Source organism: Rhagoletis pomonella, unplaced genomic scaffold (genome assembly GCF_013731165.1).
Source record: "Rhagoletis pomonella isolate Grant_MI unplaced genomic scaffold, Rhpom_1.0 Rhpom_scaffold_00005, whole genome shotgun sequence".
Taxonomy (NCBI): Eukaryota; Metazoa; Arthropoda; class Insecta; order Diptera; family Tephritidae; genus Rhagoletis; species Rhagoletis pomonella.
The window spans coordinates 51,606,344-51,613,170 of NW_023458559.1; positions in this window are offsets into that span (position 1 = coordinate 51,606,344).

Sequence of the window (6,827 nt, forward strand, 5' to 3'; positions counted from 1 at the left end):
TAAAAAAAAGCCCAGAAGAAAGTCAGGAGAGTGTGCATGTGTTTGATAGTGGTCTATTGCCAAAGCTCTTTGGTGCAAAATGCAAAGAAATATGTGTAGTTGTCAACGCATAGTCATGTGAATGGTCACAAATTATGGCTAGCAATGATGATCCCAAGTAGTGTTAGTTCAGTTTCTTTCGCTAGGGCGGGAGAGCTTGAAAATTCGTAATTTTGCCCCTATGAGCCCCGAATTTACGCTGGGGTCCGATTTTCGACAATAGAAATAAACGAAAAATCTTCCGAAGTAAAAAATTAAGTAAACTGGTTTCTTTCTGAGCTGGTAACAAATATTTTGTAAACTATAAATAAGGTCAATGGAATTAATATCATTAACGTCAATTACCGACCGGCTACTTGCAGTGTATTTCAGCGATTACTTTAACAAGGCAATGTCCTAGGCGGTAGTCACCATCGGCTCTCTCTGCACTAACGGGAGTTACTAAAGTAGTCACTTGCGTGATTTATGGGCGCCCTCTGTCGTAGTTTTTAGCTATTCTGCATCCGACTGGCTCGACTCTGCACTACCATGTGCACTACCACGGGTTAATAGAGTAGCTAGTTACCTAAGAGTCGGTGCAGTAGCGGTTCAAAAGTAGCGATTGACTCCAGCAGGAGAGATGTTTTTCGTTCTGGACACAGCCAAGAAACTTGGTGGATATTTTTATGCTTGAACCTAGTACTGCATACTATACAGTGGTGCCTTGCCCACCTTGGCATTGAAATCGGCAACACGATTTGATATTGTGTCGGGGGCAGCGCTCATATATGCGCTCCAAGCGCTCATAGAAGAGATCCTTGGACGCCTCGTCCCTCTCTTCCAGCAGGGCATATGCACAGACGAGCGAGAAGTTGAAGAATCTAGCTATGATGCTGATTGTGTATAGACGTTCTTCCAGTACTTGGCGACGGAGTCTCTCCCACCACAAATCCAACACCTTTACGTGGCAACTGTAGTAGACGTCGCAAGGCCCCGTCCATGGCATTTCTTGGAGGGCTGTGATGTCAGCCTTAGTCTTCCGGAGGACATCAACCAGCCGGGCAGAGGCACCTTCCCCATTAGATGTCCGGATATTCCAGGAGTATACCCTGAAAGCATAATCCTTTATACGTATGCCGTGGTCGGGTCTAATACAAGGTGTTTTGTTCTTTTTTTATTGGCGGTGTTTTAACGTGGCGGGACGCAAACCCAGCGCAGCGAAGTTCTACGGCTTCTCACTTCAACTCGCTCCTAAACAGGTGTTGGGTCGCTACCCAGAGCATACATTGGATATAAATATCCGGACGTTGTGAGCTGCGATTTGAACCGTCCGCATAATAATCACTTCTGGCCACTCGCAGGTGAATGGCATTCAAAAGCTTTTCTCACCTACGTGGACTTCTGCGCACGGAACCATCCTATATTTTCTATCACCATAAAAAAAACTTTATACATATTCCGTCAATCACGCTTCCCCATGCACAATCTCCATTTGTTTCATTGGAGTGCTGAGCTGTTGGGTTGCTTAACCCCTCTTCAACATATACATACATTCACCGGTAATCTGCTTGAGGCAAATCGGCTCATTGACTATTAGATGTTTTTGTTGTATGTATTTAAATTTTTGATATATGGGATACATACATATGTATGTGCATATGTTAATAAACTTAACAGCCCCTCTCGACTGCGTGCAAATTCTTATGTTTTTGTAAAGCACTAATTTTTACTACTGTTAAGTTTTCTGCTGACTGTGTCCCCAAGTGTTGTTTTAGCTATATTAAAAATACATATGTACACACTTACGTCCAGCACAGATACAGCATAAACAGCAAGTCAGCAGTGAAAAGGCTGAAACGCATTAACTTTTGGCTATTATCGGCATTTATTTTCTTTTAAAGTACTTTTTTTTTAATTTTATCTATGGATAGCGTTATATCTTGGACAAGTTCTTGGGCGAGTGCGTGAAGAGAAACAGTCGAAAGCAGAAATACCAATTTTACAATACACTTATGTACATATGTATGTAGGTATGAGTTTTATTTTTTCCTTTTTGATTTCCAAAGAATTCATTGACCTTTCTCTTCAACAGTGCTCTCACGCACTCAGCACATTTTTGGCCAAATTAACAAAACCCAACAAAACGAAATCGATCGTACACAGCGTATTGAAGTGAGACGATTCGGCGGTCGATATTAAGCAACAATCAACCGACAACTGTTCAAGCAACAGGCATATAAACAACAATATTTACATACAATCGCACATACATACTTAAGTATCTATTGGGGTGATTGATTCGGTTTTTCTAAACCGGTTTCCACCTTTTTTTTGATATCTATAGGCGGTTTCTTTTGAGATCTTGATTTTTCGAATATTGAATAAATCGGGTTTGTTGTCGATCAATCCTGTTTTTGAGCTTTTCCAGGCTTTTTCTGGTTTAAGTGAAACGTCTAAATAGTTTTTAAATTATATCTTAAGTTATTTGGTGATGAACAGTATATCATATTTGATTCCAATAAATGAATGTTTGGTGCTTAAAAATTTTCTACGTGTTTGGTCGAGCTTCTCCTCCAATTCGTGTTCTAATTCTTGATATTATGACACAAATGGGGAAAATAAACACATTGACTTCACCTCCGAAGAGGATTTTTTATGGCAAAAATAAACTCGGAGGTTTGCCATTGTGCCGAGGGGCGATCGCTATTTAAAAACACAATTTTTATGTTACTGGAACCATACATTGAACCATGGGCCGCCCGAGTGGCAGTAGGCACATCTCATCACTCGGCTACGGTGGCAAGGGCACTTACCCAAATCCGAAAGAAAGTCAGAAAAATTCAATAATTTAATATTAAAACAAAACCTAATGCGAATTTTTACTTTTGATCTAAAAAAAATTCGATTTTATTTTGCTTTGCCCTTTTCTAAATAAAATCTATCTTTACTGTCAATAGTTTTATTGTAATTTTTGGTTATACCTTCATACCTAAGCCACTGTATGAAAGCTATGTAAAATAAAACCGGTTTATCCGGAGTATTCTTAATTTCAAAATCGGAAACCGGTTTTCTTAAATTGCAATTTTTCGAATAACTCATACATGGGTTTTGGAAAAAACCCGAATAATCGAACACCCTAGTATATGTGAATGTAGTTAGTTAGGTAAGCTAACTAAAAACAAGTCAGCTGTGAAGTGGAGCAGAGAGTAACACACGAACAAGTGGCTAACCTGCGAATGGTCGGACCCGCCATAACAGCGACCCATATGAAAAATGGACGCTAATACCATTCTGCGGACGTTTGTTTTACTTGATATTGTACCTGCCGTTACTGACATTATTCATTTCACATGTGAGCTTTTCCGATCTCTCGACCGCTGGATGTGCGTTTTTCGGCAACTTTAGTGTTTGCATTAAATTTTTCATCATATTTTCTGTTTTGTTGCATTTATATTTTTTAAATCCTGATTGCAGCGAACACAGAAAGTTTTTCGGGAGGGGTTTAACCAGAAATTATACTATTTTTCCATGTATGAGATCAACTAAAGGTCAACATGGTTAAATCAACTTCTCTTTTCATTGAAGTCTGCAGTCTCAACTAGCAAAACCCTCTAAGATTGAGATACATATAAACGGTTGAGGTAATTAGGGATAAAAGAAAGAACCGTGGGCCTCCTCACATACGAGGTTTTGCGAGGATATGTACATATGCAAGGGCGTAGCCAAGATCTAATGTAAGGGGGGAATTATGGAATTATATATCTGGGACTCCGTCCGTCTGTGCACACGATAACTCGAGTAAAAATTGAGATATCTGAACGAAACTTGGTTCGTGCACTTCTTTTGGGCGTAGGATGGATTGGTATTGAAAATGGGCAAAATTGGACACTAACCACGCCTACCACCCATATAACGCTAATTTAGAGAAATACGAAATCTTCGATAAATCAGTAAATATGAAAGCTAATTTATTCAAATTTGATGCTTGCAACAATTCTTTGCCAAGAAATACGTTTATGATAAAATTTTGGAAAATGGGCGTGGCACCGCCCACTTATGTTCACATATATGTATCTCGGTTACCGTTCTACCAATTTGCACCAAACTCGGTATGGTTATTGTGCTTGCCACATAAAAGCAAAATGTTGAAAACTATTGAAGTCGGACTAAAATTACGGCCGCTTTTCATATAACGGTAAATTTCATAAATGCTTGAAACTTCAATATTTCGAAATTTGGGGACGCTAGTTTATTCAAAATTTATACATCCCGGCTTACCATCTAGCGGCAGCTTTCGGACAGGTGAAAAACATTTACTTAATATTTGCGCCGGGTATTTAATGGGCTCCGCCCGAATTTAGACTTTCTTACGTGTTTAAATTATATTTTGTTATGAAACTTGGTATTCAGAGATCCTCGTTATCTTTGATTACGAAATTTAAATTAAATTTTCAAAATTCAAAATGGGTTCTAATGGTGCATTGCGTTAAAAGTAAAACGCCTATTGTTCGGGACACAATATTCGGTCCGCCAATCAATTTTGAAATCAGTGACGATGAAATTCTCTGGATACCAAGCTTCATAACAATCTACAAATTTTTGATGAAATTGTTCGCCATTTTGATTTTTTTTAATTTAGTATCAATTTCGAAGCCAGTGACGAGGAAATTTCTGGACACCAAGCTTTATAGTTATCTCTACATTTTTTAAGATATCTTCCGCCATATTGTATCCGCCGTTTTGAATTTTGGAAATCTAATTTAATACTCGAATTCAGTGACGACGAAAATCCGTAATTACCAAATTTCATTGAAATCTGTCAAATACATATGGAGTAAACATTTTTGTCGTCCTTTATTGTCGATGCGTCCCTATCTGCGTCGCCAGTACTCATTTTCACTGACCCACGGGTTTACCTCGTTTTTTTTTTCTTTACCTGCCAAACGTGCTAGAGAAATTTCTACTCTTAGATCGGTTGTATATATTCATACGCCATTTTTTAGTAAACTCTGTAGTAACTCATTTTGCATTCATACGATGTTCTTAACTACCTCCAAAATATTTTCAATATGCTGACCAACGGCGATGAGGTCTATTGTCTTCATTTGCAAATGTTTGCTGTAGGTTCCAACAACATTGAATATTTAGCAATTGCCATTGAAGCAATGGTGAACATATATTTCCCAGCATCTTGTTTCACACAAACGTAATAGTTATACCAGGAGCATAATTCAGGCGTGTCATTGATTCGCGCGAAAAGAGTTGACCACATCTTTTAGGGTAGAAATAGTATTTCATATTTCTGGAACCACGTTTAGGTCATTCACAACAAGATTTAACGGAAGCGGAAGTGCTTTTTTGCTCGTTGGGGTTTTCCATCCTGTTCATCACCGAATGGTAAGAGAAACGCAAATGGGTGTTTCATTCAATTCTGTACCAATTCGATGCTTAACGCTGTGCTTACTTCATTGTATCAACGATGAAAAACGCGGGCCTAATGTGGATATTATATTGAGAGTATAATTACGAATTCGATTACGCAGACAATTCAGTATTTTTTTAGTTATTGATTTTTGAAAATTTCGCCTTCGCTTTGCAGCAGCTGGTCTCCCCTCTCCCCACCGCCCTACCGCTACGTGGTCATGCCCTTTTGCATATGTATCTATGTACTTATGTTTTTTTGAATTAAAGCGGGCAGACATGCAAAAATGCAAAAACACGGCAGGGCTTCACTTCCTGGATTCATTGTTATTTCTTTTTTAGTTTTAATCCACACATGTGCTGCGCTAAAACAATTATACCTTTCTTAATTTCTGTTGCGGCAAGTACTTTTCCACCTAGCAACTCATCATTTTTTCTTGTCTGCTGTATCTGGCGTGTGTATAGTACAATTCATTTAATTTTTCAATAGTCTTCCCATCAGGGATGGAAATTTAAATTTTCACTTGTACCTAATTGGCGGAAAAAGTATACCTAACAGTAGATAAATGTACCTAAAATGAATAATATAATATGTGTGTTCTATACATATGTACATACATATAAATTTTTGATAGTAGAGGAGAAGGTCTCCCTTCGATGCCATTTCTACTACGGACTCGCCTTAAAAAACATTTCCTAAAAAAATTAAAAAATTAGACAAAATCCAGTCTGCAATGTAAGTTTTGAAAAGTTTTGAATACACATTTATGTTGTTCTTGTATCAAAGAATCATTTTATATGCTTACAAAACGCATTATTTTATTTTTCATGCATTTGGCATGTTTTTTTAGGTAAAAAAAAAAAAAACAAAATCAATAATTTTACTATTGGTGGACGGGTTTGAGGTGATTATATCTTTAATATGTCCTTAAAAAAAGTATAGTTTTTATTTTCTTGTATTTTTGGAAATGGATTTCTTGACGCAAAAACAGCAAAAGTCTGAGTTTAGTCTTCTATATTTGAAGGTCATTTAAAAGCTCAAGTTAATTCTTTTATCCAATCTCAAAAGCTTTAAAATACCGTTACATTTCGTTCGCTACCTCTTCTCTTTCTCGAGATAAGAGACCGCGACCTCAGGAATAACCTAACAATTTTAACAAAACTAAGTACTTAAAAGTTATAATTTTTTAAGTACTTAAAAAATCAATTGCAGTGAGACACTACTAGGGACCATATGGTCAACATTTTTGTCGTTAACGTTGCAGTCGTTTTTCACTTATCCAGTGTTGTCACTTCAGAAATTAAATTAGTGGTAGATTATCAATAAAAACAGTGGTAGATCTCCGGAAAAGTGTGGTAGAATATTTGTAGTAACGTAAAAAATTTGC